Raw genomic sequence first — 27,550 nt, forward strand, 5'->3', positions numbered from 1 at the left:
GGAACAAATCTTTCAAAATGGCCATTGAGATAGCTAAAACTATTCGGTTATGTCCGCATTAGAAAATTCAATTATTCTCAATAAAACAATCTAAAATATCGAGTCTAATACCCATTACTTTATCCATTTCAAAACAACAACAGAATACTTTTAAAATGATGGCTGCTTTATAGTTAACTAACACAATATTAATGTTCATTTCTTTTTCTTTATAAATGTCTTAATAAATAAAGGAAAGGGGCAGAAAAAATTTACGTATGAATGGAGAAACGCAACGTAATGTTTTTAAGAAAATGTGTTTATTACGAATTTAGTTTTTATTGGATAAACACGCTAATATTCAAGTGCTGAATATCACTCACGAGGCAATTATATTATGAAAAGAGCCTGTCATACATCACTGGTATAAGTTTCTTCCATCAACATGTTATTCTCTACGGGAACACAATACCTAAGCGCCTATGAACTGGCTTCTCAATTTATCCTCTGCCTGGATCACTGCTGAAAACCCCGGACTTCCTGAAAACTGTATATAAGAGTAAATCCTCTTGCTGTTGATGGGAATGCTCCAAATTTAGACTGCAGCAGTTCACAACTCTGAGAGGCAGAGCAGTCTGACACACAAGCTCCAGGAACACCCATATGCATGTAAATGGCAGTGTCATTTATGAATCGTGCACATCATATGCTAGCCGAAAGTATATCAAGCTACCGGGCCTCCCACTTGAAGTTAGGATGGCAGGAGAGGTTTATTTTACTCCTAAACCTGTGACATTCTACACTCAACGCTCCTTGTTCTCCACTTGCTACTGCTATTGCTTTATCAAGTAAAGTAAAACAGCTTTTGTTGGTTTACTTTAATAAGGACATGCAGAAAGGCCACAGAAAACATTAATTTGCAGTTTAAATTAAATCGCTTTGTAATTAATTACGAATTCACAATAAAGCGTGGTATGTCTTGTACCAAATATAATAAACGTCCTCTTTGATCTATACTAAAGATCGCAATGGTTATTGCAACGAAAATATTAAAATCTTTTCGCAAGTTGTTAATTTTTAAACCATCTTTTTTTTTTAAATTAAAACAATCCCTTATACGACCAGAAGTTTTACTCTTGTATATTCCCATTATTGACAACTCCGGTGATAATTTAAGAATACTGTATATGAATGACCCAGTTTAAGACATAGATCTTCAAATGAACAATTTCTGGTTGTAGTAATGACATCCAAGTCTTTCAAAATATTTCTTTTACTTCGGAGTGATTTATGACACAGGAAACGTTTAGATGACATATGCGAATGGGTTCCTCAGAAGATTATGATCACTAATATATACAGCATATATGTATATATAAAGCCAGCAGTCCCTCTCATTGAACCTGTTCATCCCTTCTAAAATTTTGTATAGTTCTTCCTTGAATTTATTCAAACTGCCCACCTCAACAACACCAACGGAAGTTTGTAGTTTGTTCCAATAATCGATTACCCGCTGGCTGAATGCAAATTTCTGCACATTTACCTTGAAACTATCCTTCCTCAGTTCGAAGTTATGCCTTGTCATGTGTGTAGTCTGAGCAAGAAGAAAGATTCTATCAGCATTGAGCTTATTCAATCCGTTCAAAGCCTTAAACACCCTAATGAGATCTCCTCGCAGGTGCCTAGTCTCGGGCAAGTTTGCAGAACTGAAGACTTTCCCGGTAAGAGTACCCTTCTGATCCCCCTCACTAAAATCTCGGTGTTCTTCCCTTCATCTGTTCAACAGATCCAAGTCCTTCCTAAAATGAGGCCTCCAGACCTGTATGCAGTGCTTAAGGAGCGGGCACACCAATTCCTTATACAAGAGGATAATTATCTCCTGTATATCGTTTGACAGAACCTCATAAACTGCCCTTTCAGCCTGTCTGCACTGCTCGGAGAACATCTTATCTAACTGCACAATTACCGCAGATTATTTTCATTCTCCATTCCCCACAGTGTAGTACCACACAGCTGCTACATTAATCTCGGATTATTGCTCTCCATATGAAGTACCTTGCATTTCGTGTAGCAATAATATACCAGGATTACTATAATATATACAAGACGAAATGGATTACTCTGATATATAAAAGACGAAATGGTTCCAGCAATTATTTCCACAAACTGGTTAGCATAGTTGGTTCCATTCAACTGCTAACAAACAATGCTCGATATCTCATAGGGGACCTTTCTGTAGTTATGTAAACAAGATCTCGTAGTGTTCTTTGAGTGATTCCAGTTAGTTCTCCTGATAAGGGCACTGCATTTGAAGCTTGTTATGAACATTTTGATTCTGTGCATTTGCTGTGTTAATGGAGGTTTATTCAAATTGAGAAATGGCAGACATGCATCTCATGTATGGACTTTCTAGATGCAATACAGCCGAGGCAAGACGTCTGTATGCAGTAAGCTTCCCTAATCGTCATGTGCCAAACAGAACTTCGAGAGAATACATGAATGCCTTGCGGAGACTCGTTCATTTCATTCAAATGTAATTCACATATGTAAATTATATGTGAATATAATTTACATATGTGTGAAGGAAGAAACTTGGTAGATACTTTTGGTGTTAGGGAAAACTTATCTGAAGTTGTTTTACCATTCACTGGTATTACATGGTAATTATGTTGGAATAGTTGGTCAACAGAAAGATCGCTGCTAAGAAGTAGATCTGTCAGTCAAAGTAGCTAATCAGCACTAAAACAGTTGGTTCGAAAGAACAGGTCCTTAATCACGTCGAAGAAATGATGGAGACAGAACCCGAAGGACAGCAGCAGAAGAGAACGTGGGACATATAACTGCATAGAGAATTTTACAGGACCAAAAGCTTTATTATTCATATTAGAGTACAAGAACTTACCGAAGCAGACTTCTCGCCACGAGACGTTTTTATTCTTGGTTTCTGCAGATGTGTGATGGTCAACAGCATTTTCTATCTGCTATATTGTTTACTAATGAAGCTGGATTTATTAGGGATGGCATGATCAATTTTCACAACGCTCATCGATGGGATGAAGAAAATCTCCAAGCCATTGTTCAACCAAGACAACAGCAACATTTCAATATGAATGTATGGGCAGGAATAATTGGCGACAATATAATTGGGGACAATTTAATCGAGCCTGTTGTTCTGCCTGGGTTATTAACAGAAGCATCCAACTGCAATTTTTTTAGCAGCATCTGGGAGCAGTTACACTTGATATCATTCTTCGCAGGTGGTTTATGCACAATAGTGCTCAGTGTGCTCGTGTTGCAGCCAGTTGCTGGAACACGAAAATGGCTGCAATTCGGAAACAAGGCGAAATCAGACCAATCATTACATGAACTTTGTTTTTAGGTCCTAAATCTACCCCTGAAGTGCGATGGATGTAAGGATCTAAATGGGTCCTAAATTCAGTCGAAGTGGATCCCACATGTTATGATACACCCTGTATTTATATATAGATAATCTTTATTGCCGAACTCTTCACAGCCACGGTGCATATATAGGATAAAGTACCAACAACAGTTGTGATTTTGGATCCCATATGAAACAGTTAGCCATTTCTAGATTTCGATTATTAATGTCAAATTAAAATTGAAACGCCAAATTTAGTCCGCAGAGGTCCCAGATATTATACTCCGGTTGGGTTATTTAACGTTAGTAAAAGTAATAAAAAACCACAAAGAACAATTACGTAATCAGATGACGCGGAACTGTGGACACTTTGTTTTCACAGAGTCGTATAAATTCAAATTCTTTGTACGTATCGCCTAAGATGGCTTTTAAGGCATTTACTATAAACAAGAGGACTACCAAAGTCCTAGATAATGGTTAGATAATGAATGGAGTTTAGATAATGAATAGCATTCAGAGATACCTGCTCTGGTCAGCTGTTTAACTAGTCGCTACGACACATGAAACTGTGACAGATACAAATGGAGTCGCATGGAAAGCACAGTGCGGAATGTAGGAGATGGAACGATGCATCTGATGGGCAACGGGTGGTGCATTTCTACAACAGCGTGTCAATAATGAGCTGGTACAGAACAAAGCCCAGCGCATGTTGGCAGCTGCACTGTATGGAGACACATTTAGTTCAAACTTTTTTATACATTTTTTAATCAACTTTCCGAAAGAAGCAAGTAACAGTTTTGGTAGAGGTCAAGAAATATAGGTTGGTCCTTTCTTTATAGCACATCGTATCTAAACATTCTGCTTAATAAAGAAATACAAATAACTTATATTTCTATTGTTTAAAAATTGCGTTTCTGTATTTTCCAAATTGCTGGAAATTAACCTCACCCTTTTCTCATAGTTTAAATATTTGCCGTTAGCACCTGTAGTTAAAAAATGAAAGAAAGAAAAGCGAGGTTCCTCGAAACATTTTTCAGTTCCTCCTTGTGATTACCATTCCACATTGCACAGAACTCTGTAAACACCGACAATAACATTCCTCTCGAAATCAGTCAGTTTGGCCCTACGGGTCACGATGAGAATTAACTTATTTGACTCTTAGGCTTTCCTCATATACCAGTCTGAATCTTTTGTTCATCTGTGAAAGTCAAATAGCTTCGAAAAGAGAGGCATCCAGATACTTTTGAAAGAGTAGTAACATAAAAGTACACTGAGTGGACAGAAATCATGGGATACCTACCTAGTAAGGTGGACCTGTCCGCCTTTCGCCCGGATATGGGCAGTTACACGCAAGGTATTGAGTCCACTAGTTCACGAAAATGTTCCACAGGTATTTCAATCCATGCTTGTTGAACCGCTGTTCATAATTCCGTCGTACTCCTGGGTGGAAGAGCCAAAGTTCGAACGAACCTTTCCACAGCTTCCCAAAGATGCCCCGCAGGGTTCATGTCAGGGTGAACGGGGAGGCCATTCCATGGTGGTAAAATTTGCGAAATGCTTTTCAAACTAATGCGCCTCCCCACAGCTCTGTGGGAAGCCCATTGTCCTGCTGGAAGAGTCCATTGCCCTGTGGGTGCAGGATGACCATGAAGGGATGTAGATGGTCTTTAAGGATGAACACGTAACCTGGACCGTTCAGAGATGCGTCTAGACGTACCAGAGGTTCCAACAGTGCCAGTTGAATACGCTCCAGACCATTACCGACCGTCCACCTGCCTGAACACTTCCTTGTTGATATGACGGGTGAATAGCTTCGTGCGGTTTCCGCCAGATGCGCACCCTCCCGTCGGCTCGAAATAACTGGAAACGGGACCCATCGGGCCAGGAGACCCGTCTCCAATCATCCAAGGATAATTCCGATTGTCTTTTGCCCAGTTAAGGTGTAGAGTCCTGTGTCGTGGTGTTAGCAATGGGACTCTGGTGGGTGGACGGCTGCCATAACCTATTGCGGCTAATGATCGCCTGATGGTCTTGGTGGAGACGTTTCTGGCACCTCCCTCGTTGAAGTCGGCGGTGATTTGTGCCACTGTCGCTCTCCGGTTGGCCGAAACAATGCGAGACAGACGACGGCCACGTTCATCCACCACCTTTCTCCGCCCACATCACGTTCCACGATTAGATGTTATTCCAGAAATGGCGTATTCCCGATACAATCTTGATACCGCCATTTCTGTACCACTTCCGCGATTGAGTGACCCATGCGTCGGGCACCCACTATCATCCCTTTTTTTTTTAAGTCGGTTAACTCACGACGTTTATCCATACTGACATCGAATTACCGTCTACGTGAATGTAGTGTACCTATATACCTGCCAAGCGGTGGGTTCCTCCACTGGCGAGACGGGTGAGAGCGTAGCGTTGCCCAGGAACCAGGTATCCCATGAATTCTGTCCTTTCAGTGTACTTAATTATATCAGTAATATGTATACTGAATGCGTAAATGACGATATTGTGAAATAAAAATATGAGGCAGAATTATTAATATTTCTGATAACACAAAGAAATGTTTCGGGTGGAAGATAAGACCAATATTTCTGAAAACGAATTACCTTTTAATGTGTATGTAAAGGTAAAATATAATACAACAGGAAGGTTAATTTAAAATTAATCAATCACTGAAAGTTGTTAATTTAGCTAATGTTTCCAACAGGGAAAGCCTAACAGTCAAATGCAGAAAAGCTTTTCTCTTTCTAAGTAACTGGGCCCTGGTATCTGGTAAAAAAAAAAAAAAAAGGTATCGCATATAACCAATATCCAAAACACTTTTTTAAAAACTATACGGTTTCAGTAAATTTGATTAATTTCCTTTCGCTCCGAAAGATCTGATAGACTTCAATTCAAAATTCTTTGGAATGTAAAATAAATTTAATTTGGAAGCCCCACATAACGGTGTGTGTGTACTATGACATATAGTAGAGCCGATATCTGAAGCTCGCTAAATTGAATTCGAATTCCTGTAGGCCTCTGGGAGAAAATGCCGACTTTGGGAAACGTGATTAGTTGTACAGAAACTGAGACTTTCAAAAACTAAACATTAAAAAAAAAAGTGCAACCTCTCTTCTCTGCGAGGTATCTCAGACTTGTCGAAGCGTAATGCCAACTTAGAAAATTACGAATTAACTTCAAATAAGCAACACAATTTAATTAGAGTGAAAGGAAATTACATTCGCTTCGTTAATAATCGGGAATTAATTTTAAAAATTAAAATCGAAAGAAAGAAACAGTTAGTTTGAAGTATCCGACGAGAAGAAAATCAACACGATGGCAATTCTTCCTGTGGGTCAATCGAATAATTCACGAGGCACACGTGATAGTCACGACCTCGCTGATCTTAAATAAATGAATAACAGGGGGTTTGGGTATTTTATTTAAAACGGTTCTTAAAAGTTCTAAAGCGAAGCCTGCATTTTTCGATAGGAACCTGGATTTAGGAATAATATTTAAATATTTGATTTCCCTCTTTGATTAACTTCATTCGAGCATTTCAAAGGATGCAAACTTAGGTGATATCAACTACAGTCAACAGCTAATTGCCTGAGGATTTCAAATTAACTCATGTTGTGAAGGAGAAATGCAGAACAGATTAGGAGGTTTAAATAAAAAACCTAGAGGAATCATTTTATGAGAAAGTTAAAATTAAATTTTGCTTTAATTTTAATTTAAGTGCCAAAGCAACTAAGGCTATGAGGAGCAATATATTCTATCAGTAAATTGCGAGCATTCTGTGGTCGGTTTGCTTTACCCCTGGACGAAAAACCTGAGTTTCCTAGAGATAAAACCACGGAACCCTCGCCCAAGACAGATTAAACTGGCAACAGGATTGTGCTTCTTTGAGCAGCTCCTACCTACAGCCATTCTCTTCTGCCATGATTGGAAGCATTATTTCTGGAACTTGTTTATCTTATATCGATTTCGCTGCACTCGACGTATAGACTGTTCGACTTCCTCCAAAGAGGCAAAATATGCCCCTTTCAGCGAAGTTTTGATACTTGGGAAAAGAGTAGAAAGAAATCAGCGGACGAACCTGAAGGATCCATTTTTTGGTCAAAAATTGCCTGATCGAGACGGGCGTGCCGATTCAGGTTGTATTATCAGTGATGCAATTAACAGGAAATGAAAAATGGATTCTTCGAATGAAATATCCTCTCTCCACTCCAAATTTGGCTCCGTCTGACATTTTATATTGACGAGCATCAAAACTTTGCTAAAACGAATTCTTGGGAGGTGACCAGCATGTTGGCAGAACCAAAGTCGATATAAATAAAATAACTATATATATATATTTTTTTTCTTTTTATTTAACTAAACTTGGCTGTCCAAGCCAACATTCTTGGGAAACCCCCAGCTATATATAATACCGTACAAATAATTTATGTAACTCATATAATACAGTATGGCACATATTGCCACCAGTTGGTTAAAATCCCTGACACGTAGAGCCGGACCACGGATCTGCTATCCGTGTACCGGTAATACCCAAAAAGGAATAGAGAAGTGTTCATGATCTGATTGTACATTCCTGGTTAAGTCCACTAGGTTCATTAAGCCATTGCATCACAAGCGGATGCTTTGAGATTAATAGTTGGCAACATACAGAAGGAAAGAACAGTCCAGCTTGAACCACTGCGTCACGGTAGACTTTACAGATCGTGTGTAGCCACATGAAGAAAACAATGAGCTAACCAGTCCATATCACTACAGGATGCTCAATATGATGGTTGCAGCAGGACAACCATCATATTGATGATGGTAGTATAAGGAATATACTACACGGAATCATTGCATTACAAGGAGATGCAAGAAAATCGCTAGTTGCAGTTAAGGCATTGCATCACAATGAGATACAAAATGTATGTATGTATTTGTGTAGGGTGGCACCTGTAACGTTAGTTCATATCCGCCTCTTTTCACTTTTAAGATACAGGATTCTGTAGAAATGGCCAGAAATGAACTGGCTGTTTAGCTACCCGGGAATCAGCGGATCGAAAACGCGCCACCACCACCACCACCACGGTAAGGTAGACCAGGGACTACCAACCAGCGTAAGCAGAAGAGAGGGACGCCAAGAGCCCAACAAAGTTCGAGCCAAAGACTCTAGCCAAAATCTTTTTTAAAAAATGGAATCTAATACAATCATACAAAAATTAAATACTGTACACAAGATTGAGGTAAACAGATGATGCTTTGAGGTTTCAAAGTAAACAGAACAAGTAACCTTGTTAATTTTTTTTAAAACTAGCATAAATATCAAAAATTAAAGGTTATATACAAGGTCAAAGAAAATAATTAAGGATAATAATCCTCAACAAAAAAGAAAAAAAAAAACCTTAGACCAGTACCATTTAACCGACAAAACTTTATACACAAGCATTTTAGCCCAGAAGCAGACAAAAACCTTATAAACAGCTTAGGTTAAATTTGTGACTTCCATTTAGTCCTGCAGTCATCAGTAGCAAAGTCACAGTCAGTCAATCACCAATAACAAAATCACAGTCAGTTAACAGTCAGCCGAGCAATTTCAGGAGACAGGAATTTTCATCGTTAAACTGAGTTGCAGTTGTAGGACACATGCAGATTTGCAAAAAAACCACACACACACACACACACAGCACAAGTCCAAACTTGTAGATCTTGTTGAGAAAATGGACGTCATTGTGGTGAAGGTGAAAAGTCTTGAGCTGAATTTGAAACATTCGCATGCGTAGTCATTGCATAAAGAATTACAAGCCTTTTATTGAAGGCTGCCTTAGCAAAATCCTGAAGGGCCCCGTAACTGGTGGCATTTGATACAAAATTAGGTTCTAATCCTGATGAAAAGTTTGGAAATTCATTTTGCAGTGTTACTCGAAATTCATTGTATGAGGGACAAGAGTACAACACGTGCTGCGAAATTTAAACAGTTTCTGTTTTAATGATCCATGTCCTGACAACGAATAGGAGGTAAACAAGTCAAGATTAAACCAGACTAGAATTTTTATCCATAAGAGTGTCAACTTCAGGAAAAAAACTTACGTGTTACACTGTCCAGCGTTGTGCTATCCCACCTACTCTGCCACAAACTGATCAACTCTTGCCAAATTCGTTGTCGTTCAGCTTTAACATCGACTTGAGTGTTAATAGAAATTCCAAGGATCTGAGTAGGAATCTGACGTTTCAAGTCATAACATAAGCCTCTGAAAATTACATAGAGATCGAGTGTTAACGTCCCAGCTAAAACCTGGAACGTGGGTGTTGAAACTGTTCGACAAATCTTCAAAATACAAAGTAACATTGTACGGTGGATTGACATCAATTGTGTTTTAAATTGCGCATTCTGCACCCTATGGAACCAAGCGCCAGCAGCATAGGCAACCATAGGGAGAAACACATAGTTATAGTAGGTTCTTAAGGATCTTCTAGAAAGACCCCATTCAGTTCAAGAAACTCTGACAAGAGCGCCGGTGAAATTTCTGATCTTAATTCGCAAATTGGATAGATGAGGGAGAAAATTTAACCTGCTGTCAACAGTTATTTCCAAAAGTTTAATTTCCGTTACTAGAGGTATTTGTGTATTGTTTATTTTAACTCTTGGTGGTCGACGAACTTCCAATTTAGAGCCAAAGATCATCATTTTTGTCTTGGTACAACTAATTCTTAACTTATTTTCAACTGTCCATTGTTGATGATCAAATAAAACTTTCTCAGCAGATATTTCAATTGAAGACCTTGAATTGACACTAACAAGGACTGTTAAATCATCCTCATATGCGATGATCTTCACATTGTCAAAGGTTAGGTAATTCAACCCTGCAAAACAAAGTTCCAGAAAGGTGGTCCCAAGATGGAACCTTGAGGACACCCTCGAAATACCTAACGTAAAATTTGTCTGTACTTAGATCTGACGGTGATAAATCTGTTAGAAAAATAGCTCTTAATTAAAAGATAAAGTTGCTGGGAACATTCGGCAAACCGTAAGCGTTCGAGGGCACTTTCCCACCAAAGGGAATCAAAAGCACCCTCGAAGTCAATAAAGATTGCAAGTGTATACTTGAAACTGGAGCGTTCGACAGAAGAAATGAAGTCAACAAGGGCGTCCTCGCAGGACCTTCCAGGAGTGAATCCGTATTGATTAGGCGCAATTAGTCCCCGTTCCAATAACAAGTTGTTTAATCGTAGGGCAATTAAACGTTCTAATAGCTTACCAAGGTTGGCCAATAAGACCTCGGTTCCTGAGGGGTTTGTCTGATTTTCTAATCAGCTTGATAAGGGCAGTCTTCCACAGATCCAGCATCTAAACATTTATTGAAAAGTTGTAAAAGAATACTGGGTTTAATCTTGGCCAGATGCATAATAAAGGTACTCTCCAGCACGTCCATTCCTGGGCATTTCTTAACTTTAGCTTGCTTGACCGCTGTGTCCCACTCGGTGGCACTAAAAGGCTCAGTCTTAATTGAAGAAACATACAGAGTATTGGCAGAACGAATATTATTGTGAAAATCAGAATCGGAGCACACATCATCCTGTAGAAAAAGATTATCTGGAATAACGTATACAGAATCCGACCAGTTAGTGGTCTCCAAACCATTGTATACACTTCTTGAGTAAAAAATTTATTTCTTACAATTTTATAAAGTAGCCCTCACGGGCCTGCATTACCAGAGTTGTGCACAAATTCTGTCCATGTTTCATTCTTTCTGGTAGCAATCGCCTTCCGTTTCTTGAGACCAATGTAACAATTATAAAAGGTGAGAACATCAGGCTGATGTGAGACAAATGACGATTATGCTGATATGTGCGTCGAGCGTGGCGAACCTGTTTCCGAAGCGAAGATGATTCTGACGACCAGCAGGAACAAGAGTGAAGTGGGAAATTATCGCCTGTCAGTCTGACTTCAGTGATAGGGAAAATCATGGAGGCAATGATCAAGGGTGGAATTCAGGATCACTTGGATCAAATTGAAATTCTCAAGGATACTCGCATGGTTTTGTAAAGGGAAAATCAAGTTTAACATGATTTTAGGGAATAATTTTGACATTGTTTATTTAGATTTCAGCAAAGCTTTTGACTCAGTCCCACATGAGCGGTTGCTTTATAAGCTGGAACAGGTTGAAATCACTGGGAAAATCCTTAGATGGATAGCAGGATGGCTTCAGGGCAGGAGGCAGAGGGTTGTGATAAATGGCTATTCCTCAGATTGGGTTGATGTAAGAAGTGGGGTTCCCCAAGGATCAGTATTAGGACCACTGTTGTCTTTAATTTTCATAAACGACATCGACGAAGGGATAGAGGGCGTGATGTCTAAATTTGCAGTTGATGTTAAAATTGGTAGAGTAGTTAACGATCACTGTCAAGCTGAGCTTCTTCAGAGAGACCTAGATAGACTTCGGGACTGGTCAGAAAAACGGCAGCTATGCTTTAATCCAACAAACTGTAAGGTATTACACCTGGAAAACAGTAATCCCAAAATAACTTATTCACTTGGTGGAGTTCAACTAAACCCAGTACTGGAGGAAAGGGACTTGGGTGTTACGATACGGTCAGACATGAAATTCTCTGAGCATTGTAAACAGGCTGCAAGGAAGGCCCATGGTGTCCTATCGATGATCTATCGAACTTTTGCAAGTAGAGATAGGGACGTGATAATCCCATTATATAAGGCTTATGTTAGACCACACTTGGAATACTGTGTTCAAGTATGGAGACCGCACCTAAAGAAAGACATCGAGCTTCTTGAAAGGGTGCAAAGAAGGGTAACTCGCCTGGTGAGATCGGCAAAAGGGCGTCCTTATGAAGAAAGACTTCGAATATGTGGGTTGCAGAGTTTGGAAACTAGACACCTTAGAGCAGATTTGATTGAGGTGTTTAAGGCTCTGGGAGGCATCAGTAAAATGAGTGAGGACGAAATTTTCAAAATTATAAATGATGCTAGAACTAGGGGACATAAATTCAAGTTACGGGGGGAAATGTTTAGATTGGACTGCAGGAAGTTTTATTTTAGCCAGCGAGTTATAAATTACTGGAATAAGTTGCCTTACATGGGTGGTAGAGGCTGACAGTTTGGGGAAATTTAAAGGTCATCTGGCAGTACCTTCGGGTCAAGGAAGCGCATAGGATGATAGGTTTAATTTCCTTTTCTATTATTAATTAATTATTATTATTATTTTTTTTTTTATCATTGTTTTATTCGTTTTTTTTTTTTTTTTTTTTTTTTTTTTCTTGGCTGGTGCAGCATAAGCCATAGGTTTTCTTGTACCATGCGGTCATTAATAATACTAATACTACGTTCTGGAATTGACACGTTTTTTCCTTGATGATTTATATGATGCATTCATCAGAATTTTTTGAATCTGTGTCGCAACTTCAGTCACAGACAGTGTCTAAATGAGAGTTAGTTTGGAGAAATAAGCATTTACAGAGTATTCAAATATGTCTCAACTAATATTAATTGAGAAGCGAACGAAATCTGGCACACAGATACTCGAAGCTGAGGGACGAGAAGATATGAAGATCGAGAAAGAAATTGCCCGATAGTCACTAGTTGTCCAGTTAGGCTGTACAGTCCAATCGTTGATAGCTAGATTACAGAAGGAATTTGAGAAAGTGATATCAATGTTTGATTCGCCAGAGAAGCTGGAAAATGTAGTAAACTGTTGACGTCCGTTAAAAATTTTCATGTTATTATTAATAATAAATTCTTCCAGTCACTGTCCTCGACCATCAGAGCGTGCACTAAACCAAAATTAGACTTGGCGTTTACATCCGCTGAAATAAGGATATTATGAGGACCCAGAAAATTCAATGTGGATTCTAGATAATTTAACGAATTATTTAAGTCTTCAGATGGAGGGCAGTATATTTAGATGATATAAAGGGTCATGGTAGAATATGTGACAAGGATACAAGTTGCAGTTTGGTGACAGAGACCATTAATGACAGTTACATCAATTTTGTCGTTTAATGCAACAATACAAGTTTTCGGTTGCTGGTGAACAGGTTGGATTACTCGAGTGGAAAGAGAATAACCTGTGATCTTTGAGCAATGAATAGTGATGATGATGTCGATTGAGTTTTGTTCTGCTGTTAATCTAATTCTCGTCGGAAACAACTCTAGAATGATGCCCGTTGATCTGCATAAGTTTCAGATTAATAGACCGAACACTAGGCAATTCGTACTATTAACATCACCAGCAAGGGAATTATTTACACTATATACACTGGAATTGGGTGTGTTACTCATCGGCAATCCTCAGTCGTGCTGTTTCCATGGCCTTTTTGTAGACAGGACAGTTGCTATCTCTCACCGAATGGTGAAAGTCACGTTTTCCTCTCTTACAATTGATGCACGATGACTCTTCGTTTTTATTAGGACACTCATTAAACACATGACCACCACGCGCACAGTGATGGCAAGATGGGGACTCGTGCGTGCAGTACTGAGCGGTGTGACCGTATCCCAAGCAGTGAAAGAATTTCGTCACAACAGTATAAGGTCTGTTTCTATAAGATCATAGAGCGCCAGGCAAGAAATATGCGCTCCAAAGTAATTACAGTATATGTTTGTAAATCTTGGGAGAAAAACTAACAGCCCAGTTTACAGATAAATTTGACTTTGCTTTAGTTGAGAAGTGAAAGAAAGTTCCGTTCTTAACCTCCTCGAATGTAAAATCAAAATTGCAAAGATTTTTATTATATAAATATTCAAGTATCTTGTCACGTGTCAATTCCTTTGGGACATCAAAAATCAGTACAGTGGGGTTTCCCGTGTGAGGAACACCTGAGCTGATAACCGTATATGTAAAAGACTCCGAGGAGGAAAAACACTCCAGATCTGTTTTAGAGGCCGCTTCCAGCAAGACTCCTTTGTTCCTCACTAGACTAAGAGTCTTGATCTTAACATTTTTTAAATCCAATTTAAGAGTTTTGGCCACCAATGTCTTAACATCAGCACTTGACTTACAATCACTATTTTCAGAAGCTCTAAGAATTAAGACATTGTCAGGTTTCACTTTAGGAACATTTGCAGCGGAACGGGCATCTTCAGCAAATGTCCTTACAGGAGAGGTATCAATAGTAATGTCTTCCTGCAAAGTTGAATCATCCGTGATAATCGGGGCAGGGGACATATCATGTCTTAATGTAGGTTTGTCTGCAGAGGAACTGTCACTAACAGATTGTTTGTCCAAACAAGACATATTTGTTGTTATACCGGAAAATGTATTTATAACTCTTTCCAAAATATTGGTACGTGTATTTATTTCGATGTTTAGGGCCTTTAGGTTTTCGTTCTCTACAAGGAGATAAGTCGAAACCGTCTCCAAAATTGAGCCATTTATCCATTATAGTTTTACCTGATTGCTTGGTAATCTTGTTGCCTTCGTAAGAAAGGAAACTAGAGAGATCCCGTCTCATTTTTGCAATTCTGTCGTATAAAATAAGAACATTCTGTCCCGGATCGCTTTCCTGAGAATTTTGTAAATTATTTTTCCCATCTGCGTCTGCAGTTCCAAGTCTATTAGTCGAAGGGAGATCCGTCTGAGTTTCTTTGTCAAGAGTAGATTGTGAAAGAGAATCACTAGCACCTTTTGAAGATGAACTTTCCTGAGAGGCAATAGTTGGTTTCGGTGATTGAGTCAATGGCACTTGAGGGGTCAGAGGTGTTAAGATCTCACCAGAAGATGGCAGTGGAGGAAAAATTTCAGCTACAGAGGGTTATTTATCATTCATGTTAACTGAAATCAAACTATATGCGTAGTGCAAATTTAATGTCTAAAAGTAATGACACTGAAAAAAAAAGAAGAGTTTATCTTGGAACCTATTCAGTCTTCGCGGAGTCCAGGAGAACAGACTCTTTAGGTCAGATTCTTGCAGTCTGGTCGCTGATCTTGGCAGAAAATGGATGTACAGATCTTTATGCAAACGGTGAAAACTTGCGACGCATGCGTACTATTAAAACAAGCACTGCTGGCACTGGGCAACAGTAAGTGTAAGAAGGAAGTAAACATCCGAGGCACAAGACGGTGAAACTGGTAGACCGTCCAAGGTCACGGAAGGAGGAAAACAGCCTCAGTCAAATTAGCGAGGACAGAGCTGTGGTGGTCAGGCAAAGGAATGGCCACCTCCTTTGCCACGCTACGAACACCCCTAACCTTTTCAATGAGATACAAAAGAGAACGGTTCACTTTTTATGGAACATGGCAGAAATCCCCGCTCTTAAAAGTTGTTTATTTTCCACAGTGCCATCAATAAGGCTGCACCATCAGCTAACAGGAGGCAGACGACGAATTCGTCGACCGTAAACTCACAAGGAACACTTGGTACCGTTAGGTTTAGACAAAGATCATCTTTGGGATGAACCTAAATATCAATTTTCGTGTCCTACCATGATCATCGCAACTTCCGTAGAAGATCAGTAAGGAGTAGTAAGACGTCCGCTGTACGTAATGAAGAACAATAAACAATTCTGTTGTAGTTCTACTCAACTGAAGGGCAGACTTACACGACGTACTGCGAATAGAATGCATCGACGGACGACCCATCACTACACAATTAGCACAAGTAGGTTTCATATCCTTATATAAACACTCATGGCAGGAATGGCCTCTCTTTGCACAGTGAGAGCAAACTATTTCTTTCGTATAACAACGTCCAGCCGTATGTCCATAATGGAGACATTTGCAGTACATGATAATCAAATTGTATCTCTTAAACATAACTTTGACGACATAAGAAAATTTGCGTAAAACGCTCAAATAGGTCCCTGATCCTGAAGCTTATATTCAATATCCAATTTCTTTGATCGCTTACCATCTCTTGAAAAATAAACGCTGTATTCTTTAGCAAACTCTTCCTCTGTTAGATCGTATTCCATTAAAATTCTGCTCATATAATTCCTTAAATAAATCACGTTCTGCTAACTCTGGATGGACGTAAAAAAAACAATAATACGGAATGTCAGTTTCAAAGATCTACTCATGGAAATTCCCAAACTCTTCCATTTATTACTTGATACCAATAACTCAACATCTCTACTGATACCAACTTCCATTATTACTTAATTGCCTTTGCATTCCTTTATCCTACAAACTTTTAACGTGTGCAGCGACTACCGAGCTTCATACACTAAAAAAGTTTCCTAATTTGAGCACCACTGAGAGATTTTGTAATATTTTCAGTTTTCACTACCCTCATAGATCGGACGATATCGTTATTGGGATTTGTAGTATTCTTAACGTTCAAAGCCTGAATAGTTCTTACCTCACCCGTGAAGCTGTCATCATGATGACTCTAGAAATCATCAATATTCGGATGCAACATATCACTGAACAATTTTCGAGGTTGACATGACTTATCTTCATTCAAATGCGCATTCCCACACAATAGCTTACCCACATTGTCTACAGTAGTAGGTGGCACTCCAGATGTCTTTCTTTCCTTCAATGATGTCACTAATCTCTCCACTGATTTCACCGCTCCAAGCGCGAGATAATAGTGTCCCCTGACCTGATTCCATCATCCCTGAAACCCATTCGGTAGCCGCCGGCATGGTTGAAGGAGCTATCATTGTTGAACGATCATCCTTGGTGAACGATATTTTACCTTCCAGATTTGGAACTCTCATACTAATGAGCAGCCTTTGCTTCGCTTTAGAGTGAACCAAGTCTAGGTTCTCAAAATGTTTATCATATAGTCTGGTAGTAGATTCTTTCATATCAATGGATGCAGTTCCTTTCATCATATCATGTGAACAATGATTCTCATCATGAGTCAAATTGCTATCATATCTCTGCACACTCCTTCAACCTTTTTCTTTCTTCCAAAGCGGAACAGCCCAAACACAAACCCATTAATAAGTTCCACCTACTCAGCACACCAATATAATTGTTATATCCTTGTTCAAGCTTATTTAAGAAGGGCGTCATATTAACGTTCAAAACATGAAATACACAATTCAATTTGGGATTATCCAAATGTTTAGAATATTACGAAGGAACATACGATAAACCAAGATATTCGCGCTCCTCCTTCTCCTCCAATAAGCATCTGTAATCAACACACAGTGATCGCCAATGAATACAATATTTCTACCGGATCCAAACGGATATTACTGGCATCCAACATTAAATTTTCATCCTCATTATGGAGATCTAAACAGTGTTCAGATCACACCACTAAGTTTTCAGTTTTATCGCTGACATTTAAGTATATTTTAGATATTCAGCAGACTTTAGCAGCTATGGCGACCTCAACTTTCTGTTGAAGAATACAAACAATTTCAATCGTGGCAAAAGAGTAGAGCTTCCAAAAGAGTTTCTCCAGTGAAACTACTTTGGGCACTAAAGAAAATTGGCAAGTTCACTTTTAAATTACTTATAAAGTCATTACAGGAACTTTTGATCTAAGTCTCTTATATCACTATTTAGGAGCTGTTTAGGGAAGAGGGCCTCTAAGTCTTTGTACTTCTGTTTCCTGATCCTGGAAACGAATCAGCAAACGGAAACTCGAATTTTTAACATTATTGTAATAATGGCAATTTCGAATAAATCCACATAATCAAAGGAAAGAAGTAATCATTTGCCACAGTCATCAATGACCTTTCTGTATGTAGTCAAAATGACTTAATTTTCATCCATTTCCAAATAATGATTTTCAAACTGGACATTATACATTGATATTGGTTATTCTGAACTTGTACATTAAATGAATATGGATTATTTTAGTAAATATACCACCACATTATCGATCGCGATTATTGGCAATTAGATTTTTGAAACTGCAAGATGTAGTACGTACCTCTAAAGGGATTCATAATCTTTGATTGTTATTATTATAATTATAATCAGTTTATTACCACAAAAAACTGTGAGTCACCCTGGGACGGCAATGTGCCAGGAGGGTGTGATTGAGATTGATTTTACTGGCTCAAAAACGACTGTTATACTGCGCCAAGAAAGGAGGGTGTGAAATTTATATACAGAGGTGCGAGGAACCACATGTACAATGTATAAGCGTACTTGCGTGCTCGACCTGATATGCTTATACACTGCCCTACCATTAATATTCGGACACCCCTCCATGGATGGGGAAGCAGGTCCTATGCATGCAGCACGTCACAGAACTTGCTACAAATATGAACACTGGACTTCGAACAGACAATGAGGACATAAGTAAAACTGGGCACGCAAGATGGCACGTTCAACAGAATTACCTCAACAGTTCAGCAGAATTAATCACCTCAACAAATGCTAAACGCCGATTAACATGTTGTAAGGAGTGCGAATCCTGGACTGTAAAGCAGTGGAAAATCGTCCAATAGACAGACAAGTCGGGATTCGCACTAAACGAGTCTGATGTCCATTCCTGAGTTTGGCGAATGCCAGGGGAACAGTTCCTTCCTGATTGTATCCTCGCAACAATGAAGTTTGGTGGAGGCAGTGTCATGGTATGGGCTCCATTAGTCGTTATCGACAAAACCATGAATGCTGTGCAATACCAGGACAGCCTGGACAATTATGTACTTCTAACATTATGGCAATACTTCGGGGAAGGCCGATAACTGTATCAGCAAGACAAAGCGTCATGCCGTACTACTCGCGTCGTAACAGAGTGGTTTGAGGACATGGGTGTGGAAAAGTTGGATTGGCCAGCCCAGAGTCCTGATCTGAACCGTATGGAGCATCTTTTGAATGTACTGGATCGTCGGGTATGTGCACGTTGAGATCGCCCAAAGAACAAGGCCGAACTGGTGGCTGCGTTAAAGGCCGAGTGGAGGAACATATCACCTGACATTTATAAAAAGCTAGATGAGAGTATGCCGCGAAGATTGAAGGCCGTTATAAAAGCAAAAGGTTTCAGTACAAAATATTAAATGACACAATAAAAGCTCTTTTTTTGTCTAAAGGCAGGTGTCCAGATATTAATGGTAGGGCAGTGTAGAATTCAACTTATAAACGCTTAAAATACGGATCGTAATCTTTGTCTGTTATCCAATCGTCAAGAGCAGCCAGCTGCGTGGACGGTTTTGGGTTGTTGAGAATAAACACTGAAAACAGTAAATGTCTTTATAACTTGCTTGTAAACTGCTCCGAACTTGGGCTTTTCCAAACAGATGGTGTATCTACAAGGCACTGAAAAGATTGCTTGGCATCTAGAAATCATTATAAATTCGTCCAATGAAGAAGAGGTAGTCACTGTGAATGCTAGTGAAAACAATTAATTCTGCTATCTACTTCATGAAATGCATACTAAGTGAATTTTAAATGTTGGCATAACTGTTTTAGCTATGTGGGTAGCCATAAAAGGCCGGTATACAAGTATAAGTACAAGCTCGGACATCTTCATTTCCCGATCTGAGAGTGAAAAGGACCTCGGAGTTACTTTGAATCGAATGGGTCATTCCATAAACATTGCCAACTCAGCATACAAAATGAGAGGTTTTATTAGAAGATGTGGACCTAAATTTGCATCAGACAAGGCACGCAGACACCTGTCGTACTCTACTAATCATTGTTAACTCCCAATCTAGATTACGCATCAGCTGTCTGCAAAACTCTCTTCACACTTGTGGAATACATCCAAAATCAAAGGAGATTTGTCAAATACTTCTGTTACAGAAAAAAATATAACGAAATACAGTATTTTCTTTACAAACTTATTAATGCCAAGGTGGACTGTCCGACACTTCTTGAAGCCATTCATTTTAATTCCTCTCACTTTTGGCTGTAACCGATGTTTCGCCCAAGTATACAAAACTAATTATAGACGACAGATTCCTTAACTTGCATAATCTCAGAAGCGGTCTCCATGTTTTTTCCAAGATAATTCTTCCTTCAAAACAGCCCTTAAGTATATTATAAGTGGGATAAAAGCTAAATATTTTATACTGTTAACATTGTGTTATTACTAAATATCATTACAAATTCCACATTATACTGAACTGTTGAGCAGAGAATTCTACATTCTTGACTGGTATATTGATATCAAGTTCGAGAAGCAACAGAATATATCCCACACAAACACCAACTATTTTTAGGAAATAATTTATCCTCTTCACTGCTTGGGCGATATCACCACGATCATAACCTAAAATAGACTTTTCCATACATAAACGCATCTATATGTGAACTCCACCCTTCCATGGAATGCGGGTTCGTCATTTTTCCGTCATGATCTTTAAGTACAATGTTTCCAAGATGTGAATAACATGGTAAGCAAGTTGATCCTAGTTTTTGTTTTGTAGATATTCCTCATACGGTATAAAATTTGCTCATTTGTCAATATGGTATAAAATGCAGGATTGCGTACCTACTTGAATAAAACCTATTGAATTGTTTTGATATATTTTAACTGATTTAAACAGACGTCATTTTGATTTATTTTATTACGAGCAATAAAACTTAGTACTATTTTGTCTTTGAAAGTGGAAATTCCTTGAGCTCAGAACAGTTTGACTTTTATGGTTTTAATTGCTGTGAGACATACTTTTAGACCCGCGAAACAATTTCTTTCAGTTCTATTTCATTTTCAATCTCTGCTGGGCTATTCGATTTCTTTTCTACCGCGTGGTCTAAAATATCTGTAGGTTTTCGCCGCATTTTCGGAACAGTTTGCGCAACACGTGCATCAATCTCTGTCACAAGAAGAGAAAGCCCGTCCTCTTCTTCCACTGCGCTTCTAGAACACCAAAGTTTCTTGAAATCATTCTTAAAGATTTCCACAACGTACGTTCTTCTTCTTATTGCAAATGGATTCTTTGCTTCGTTTTCCAAATCTTATTGCAACTTGTAACAAATTGAGGTGAAATAGCCAGTGCTTTCTCTCTGTCGTCGAATCCGACTCGTTCGTTGTACTGCGACTGTACAACTTGAAATACCACAGCATCCTTTACTTGACAGTTAAAAAAATGCTTTTGAATTTTATCTGAGCGTTTTGAGTACTCCAAGTGGTGTCTTATTTCTGTGGTCATTTTTAAAGTTCTATCTCGGAGAATGTCTCTTCTTAACTCGAAAAATGCGCATGCCGATTTATATACATATAAAAAACTACAATCTGGTTTCTAGCATCAGAAAAGGCACGAAGGTCGTGCTCCTGGTTATTTAATGTCCATTCGACAAAGAGAACAAAAACAGTAATATTGATCCATATTGGCAAAAGCATCAGAAGTAAGCTTTTCAAGTTTTCATACCAGTTACCGGGGTATCATTAATGTATCCTTATATTGAACTGACTTGTTACGTCTAAAGTTTTCTAGAGATATTCGGAGAAAGCCTCTTCAATTCCGAATCGCAAAATGGATTAGACATGTAAATGCAGACATAAATAAAAACATGGACGCCTACAAGAAAGAAATATGCAGTCCAACTATTTTACATGCTGCGCTGAAAGTTCTACATGTTCCTTAATATGTATTTTAGAATATACATAGGAAAACTTTATTGATGGGTATAATCAAATAAAAGGATCTTTCATGAGAAGGCTTAAAGGTCCCTTCGAAAAGTTATTTATTAATAATAATGCACTTATTCATACATTAGAAGTTTCTAACCAGTCCCTTGATAATTCCTCGTGCATTTCAGTAGAACGAAAGAAGAATCTCTACACTCTTATCGTTGAATTCAGCGTCTAGTTGGGGCATCCAAGTTAGCTTATCCTGATCAGCGGATTGAAAGGTTGTATTAAAGAGGACATTCTGTTATGTTCCCAGACAGACAGACATCCAATAATAGTGTATGATTTACGCTATGGAACTTCAATTGTTTTTAATCTATATTTGCGAGGTGAGTAATGCAGAACGATTGGTTCTACTGAAAGAAATCGAGATACTTTCGTCATATGACGTAGTAGTTGATTATTGGCCATACACCTAGGTATCTATTTCCTTATCATATGGTAAAAGCTTATCTGCAAAAACCATGATGACCCAATCTGGTACCATCCGTTTTCATGTAGGGGGATGAAGTTCTCTTGAAATGTTTGATGGGAGACGATAACTCATGCTATTACATTGCTAATTCCCTCTTTTGATTCAAGGGAAGCATGGCGAAATTTAATAACTCTTTTCCCATTACGAATTCGTGGCACGAACTTAAGTCATTCTCCAAGGAATTTGGAGAATGACTTAAGTCACTTCACCGCTTGTTTGCCATTCCGCTTACTCTTCTCCCAAAATTAACCTTTACACTTCCTCTTTCTGCTACCCTTTAAATCTTTTTTCCTATTTCATCTACAGTATAAGCTAAAGTGATGAGGCTATTAGCTGTAAATTCTCATGAAGGGATTTTTGCCATTCCTTCTTAAGGCTCCCTAACCATGATTCACTTATCTACCAGCGTGTTGTAATAATTATTTTAATTTCCCTGACATGGGCGTTTGTATTGTCTCTTAACCAACCTAGCAGTTCACCTTGCATCCTGAAGAAATGTGTTGGATCCTTTCTGAGGCCAAGTGGCATCGTCGACATGTGTCATCTGACACTCTGAGCTCCTTCGCGATGTATTTTCAACATTTACTGGTGTTGATTGCCTGGTCTTGGATGATGAGCATGAATCCTTGAGTCTGCTCTCGTCATCCATGCATTGAAAACCATGTTATCTATGTGGTCTTGATGGAGATCATTGTAAAGGCTACCATGGAGTTCTTGTTCAACTTTCCAGCTTCTTTATTTCCTTCTGAGAGTAGGGGATTCCTCGCTTACATCCAGTGCGGTATGCCGCTTGTTTAACTTTATTATAGCCTGATAGAATGCTGCTATGTTTTTCTGGAAGTAATCCTTGAGGCTAACTATCGTTGTCTTCTGTTGCTCGATAAGGTCTATCAGGACCCTTCCTCTTTCCGAGCTATTGTCAGCCTCTCTCTCTCCACGACTGACTTTGGGTGGCTACTGGTCTGTCTTATTGTTATTATTGCAATAAACACTTCAAAATATACATATACATGTATTTATTTATTTTTACCTTTGGCATAATTTTCATGATGGATATTTGTATTTGTTTCTTCCAAATGAAAATTTGTTTCTTCCAAATGCCATATACTGTCTTCCAAAAATCAGAAAAATGGGATTTTAATATCCGATAAGAAATTTCAACTTTCTTAGAAAACTGGCTCACATTTAGCTATTTCCCTATTGGCTGGCCAAGTTTCATGTGACTTAATTTTGGACTTTGAAAGTGAAGTAAAGAAAATATATCAGAATTGCATATTAGCGGCTCCATTATAAAAAAAAAAAGTTGAGACAGTACAGTTATTTTAAATCTGAGCTAATTTTCGATTTTTTCAATATAATTAAAAAGTCTGAAAGTGATGTAGGTGCGAAAGAAAAAAAAAAGAGTACAATACAAGGAGTAGAATGCAAAATTAATTGGGTTTCATGCCATCAAACAACGAAGTTTCACAGACCAGGTTGAGTAACCAACCGAAATCTGACTATCAAAATGATGTAACAGAAATCTGACTACTTATCATCATGTAACAATGATTCTATCATTGTTACAATCTACAGAAATCTGACTACTTATCATCATGTAACAATGATTCTATCATTGTTACATGATGATAAGTAGTCAGATTTCTGTTACATCATGTAACATTGATATTTGTTAAATTATTGTTACATGATTGTTAATAATATCATTGTTACATGATTTTTTACAAAATCATGTAACAATGATATTTGTGGTGTAACAATGATTCTGTCTTAGTTACACCACAAATATAGGCGGGTATTTTCTGATCGGAACTGGAAAAAAGCTTAGGAGGTTTATTCACATCATAGTCGGGTTAATCTGTTGATTATGAGAGTCACAAGTTTATTTTTTCCCTCTCGAAGACTGAGGTTTTGAATTTCTCTGATTCTTTTAGAAAGTAAACCGACCATAAAAACGCCTTATGGTCTGCGTCTCTTCACTACAAATTCTAAAACAACTCAACCCAACTATACTAAATAAAATTATTGCTATTGCATTCTTCTTCCTTAACATTTGTATTTCAATTAAACAACATTCAGAGCAGCTTCACCTCCATAAAGGGAAAGACAAATTAGAGGAATGCACTTATGAGTAAAATGATTCCTCTTTATGCAAATTTAGTTGACTTTCATTCTGTAATTCCAAAGAATCCACGGTAGAGGGCGAGATCAGACCCAGGAAGAGTGAGAAGGTCAGGTCTAGGGAGAGGGGGTCAGCCAAGGAATGATACAGTCGCTTCCGAAGTACAGCCTCCCTTTTAAAAGCCGGCTCCACACTCTGAACTACCTGACACAGCGAGGCCAACTATACTGCGAGGCATTCGAAAAATGTCCCTGAACGATGTTTTTTCATTGCTTAAATTCCAAACCGTAATCATCTCAAACAAATTAAACACCTAATCACCTAACAGTTTTTATTTTTCCTTAAGTTGTTTTTGCATAGTTTAAATTCCACACTATAATCACTTAAGGAAATGAAAATCTGGGATTAAGGGACAAAAAAGTCTAAATCATCTCCGGTAATTATATATTTTTCTTATGCACCACTATCATTATTGGAGATATTTTGTAATGATATTACTGGCTTCAATGACAAAGATAGGGTACACGAAATGGATGGAATGCTCCAACCAAGACAAGGGGGGGAGGGAGCAGGTTCAAACTGGATTTTTACATGTATTTTAGAATTTATGAAGCCTTTATGATTAAAAAAATAAAAATCCAACGGACAGATGCGTGTTGAAAGTCACAATTTCAATTCTTTGGCATAAATCAATTATTATCAGCCATAATAAAGCAAATTATACACCGTTTTACCACGTAAAGCGATACCTTTCAGGGAAATTACTTCTTTTCCCTTATCTGTGTTACAAAGCTCATCACCCTTAAAGTTCTGCGCTTTGCTTCAAACGTTCTTTTAATTATTTACATCCGACTAGGAGTACCCTCGCAGTTAGCACTGTGGTTATATCCGCCTTAACCAGTCTGAACACGATAGATGTTTCAATTAAGATCGATGGATTCAGTTGCCCAACTGTGATTTCATAAATAGCAACAAGCAGCGAAATCACTACAGTAATTTAATTCTAAGTTCTATCTAAATTACAATTTTCCATTAGTGAAAGATTACAGCACGAATTTATTAATTACCTTGTTTTCCCTTTCAGTTTTGCAAGAGCCATGCGCAGATTGCATATATCCTTTACAGACCATATACGAGTAAAGGTGAATGTATCAATTATCGAAAAGAAAACAAGGTGGTCCCTTGTGATGTGGTTCGATAAAATTCTGGCTTTTTTTTTTTGTTAATGAATACCACCAAAGTTGAATTCATTTTCTGCAACATTAAGTTTCTAATGTATTCATGAGCCATACTACACCAAATAACAGCTTTGGGATCCTTTAATTATAAAACGAGACTATTCAATAGTTCTTAGATTAATGACGGCCCCAGACAGCTGCCCCGGGTACTCAGATCAGTTTATTGCATCGCGGGTGATTTCAAATAAAGTATCTAATTTACGATTGGCAAGCGGTGTGTTTTGTTTGGAGTTTCTTCCACCAACAGAGGCATCTTGTTAATGTGTACTCTTTCTAATTCCGAAACCTATGACCCGGAATCGCAGATGGCAATTGCTATCAATAATATAACGCGGTTTTGTTTCCTGCTTACAGAATTCCGCCGCCGTGTTGCTAGGCGACTGCATGAGCTTTTAGTATAGAAATCCATATTATTTCTCCTACGCTGTAATCTACTAAGGTGCCCTGTGGCTGGCCGCCATCCCTTGCCAACAATGGCTACATTAAAGCAACTCCTGAGCCTTACTGTGGCCTCACTTTACTGTAGACCTTCAGTTCTTTAGTTACTCTTGAGGGTAGGTGGCGTTTTTATGGTTCGGAAGACAATAAGGCGAGGCGTTTTATTTACGAACACAGTGGCATCTCTGCTCTACGTGACTCGTAAGGTAATATAACCTCCGTCATTGCTCCGAGCCGCACTAACACCTTTCGACCCAAGAGGTCGCGGAAACCGACCTCCTACGATGTCACCGAGCCTTTCATTCCCTCCTTCTCCCCCAAGCTTTCTATCACACATCTCTCAAACGGAGCAGTTTGACTGAGCCCAAAGAATAGGAAAAGGTTGCAATATATCACTACAGGCCAAGTACACGACTCAATATCGCAGCGCGAGCGAAACAGCACCATAGTGGAGAGTGATCGATGGTGCATAATTTGGAGACGGGGCTGCGAAGTCATCTGTATCCCAACAAATGGTTGCAGAACGGTGTAGAATTAACAAGTCATCGATAAGTCGGTGCTCTATCCTTCATAGCCATAACTACTGTTTTAAGTCAATAGTTCCCATGCCAAGGCTTATCGATCCATGAATTATTTCATTCAACCACTCATACCACAGCTGACATGTCTTCGTCTGGGCATAAATCTCCAGTAATTCCAATACGTTTTCGAAGTCGAACATCTCGGGTTGTTACAACACGTTTATTGCCTCTGCGATTACTACCCCTGGAAGTGAAACCTGCATTAAACCCCCCAACTGCGCTCTCCCCCTACCGTTTCCTTTTCTTGCAGTGCATCGAATACCATCTACACACGCCGGACGTCAGAATGGGCGGCCTAAAGAAATTTTTTACCATCGCAACTTGTCCCGGAAAGGAAGGAAATTAATGAATATTTAGCTCGCGTTCTGAAATAATTATTCGGTGTTGAAAAACGGAGTAGGGTTTCTCGTGGACATAACCTGCAATTATCCCGATGCAAGTAGTTATCTGGGTAAGACTGTCTGCGGGAGTCGACGCGTGACTTGTCGGATATTTTTGTATTCGAAGTTTGGTAGCAATTTTACGGGGAGTTTTCTTTGAATATTTTAACCGATACTTCCGTGTTCACGTGTATTGATTGAGCATGGAATGAGACGCGCACTTGGTTTCTTTATATTAAGTTTTAAACCATTTTAATTCCCAATCAGAAAATGTCTATCCATTTTACAGGAAATGGATTCGAAATGTCTTTAAATCGATCGCTTCAGATGCTAGTCCAGAGGAAGTCCCTCATGCGATGTTCGTATAGCGAAACCATAACAAAATTAAAAGAAAACTCCATTACTCACCTCCTCTTTAGATACCACAACACAACAAACAGATACTTATAAAATCCATTTAAGTTGGTACTGCAGA

The sequence above is a fragment of the Mastigoproctus giganteus genome, chromosome 11, assembly GCF_048544385.1.
Source record: "Mastigoproctus giganteus isolate SK-2022 chromosome 11, ASM4854438v1, whole genome shotgun sequence".
NCBI classification, from domain to species: domain Eukaryota; kingdom Metazoa; phylum Arthropoda; class Arachnida; order Uropygi; family Thelyphonidae; genus Mastigoproctus; species Mastigoproctus giganteus.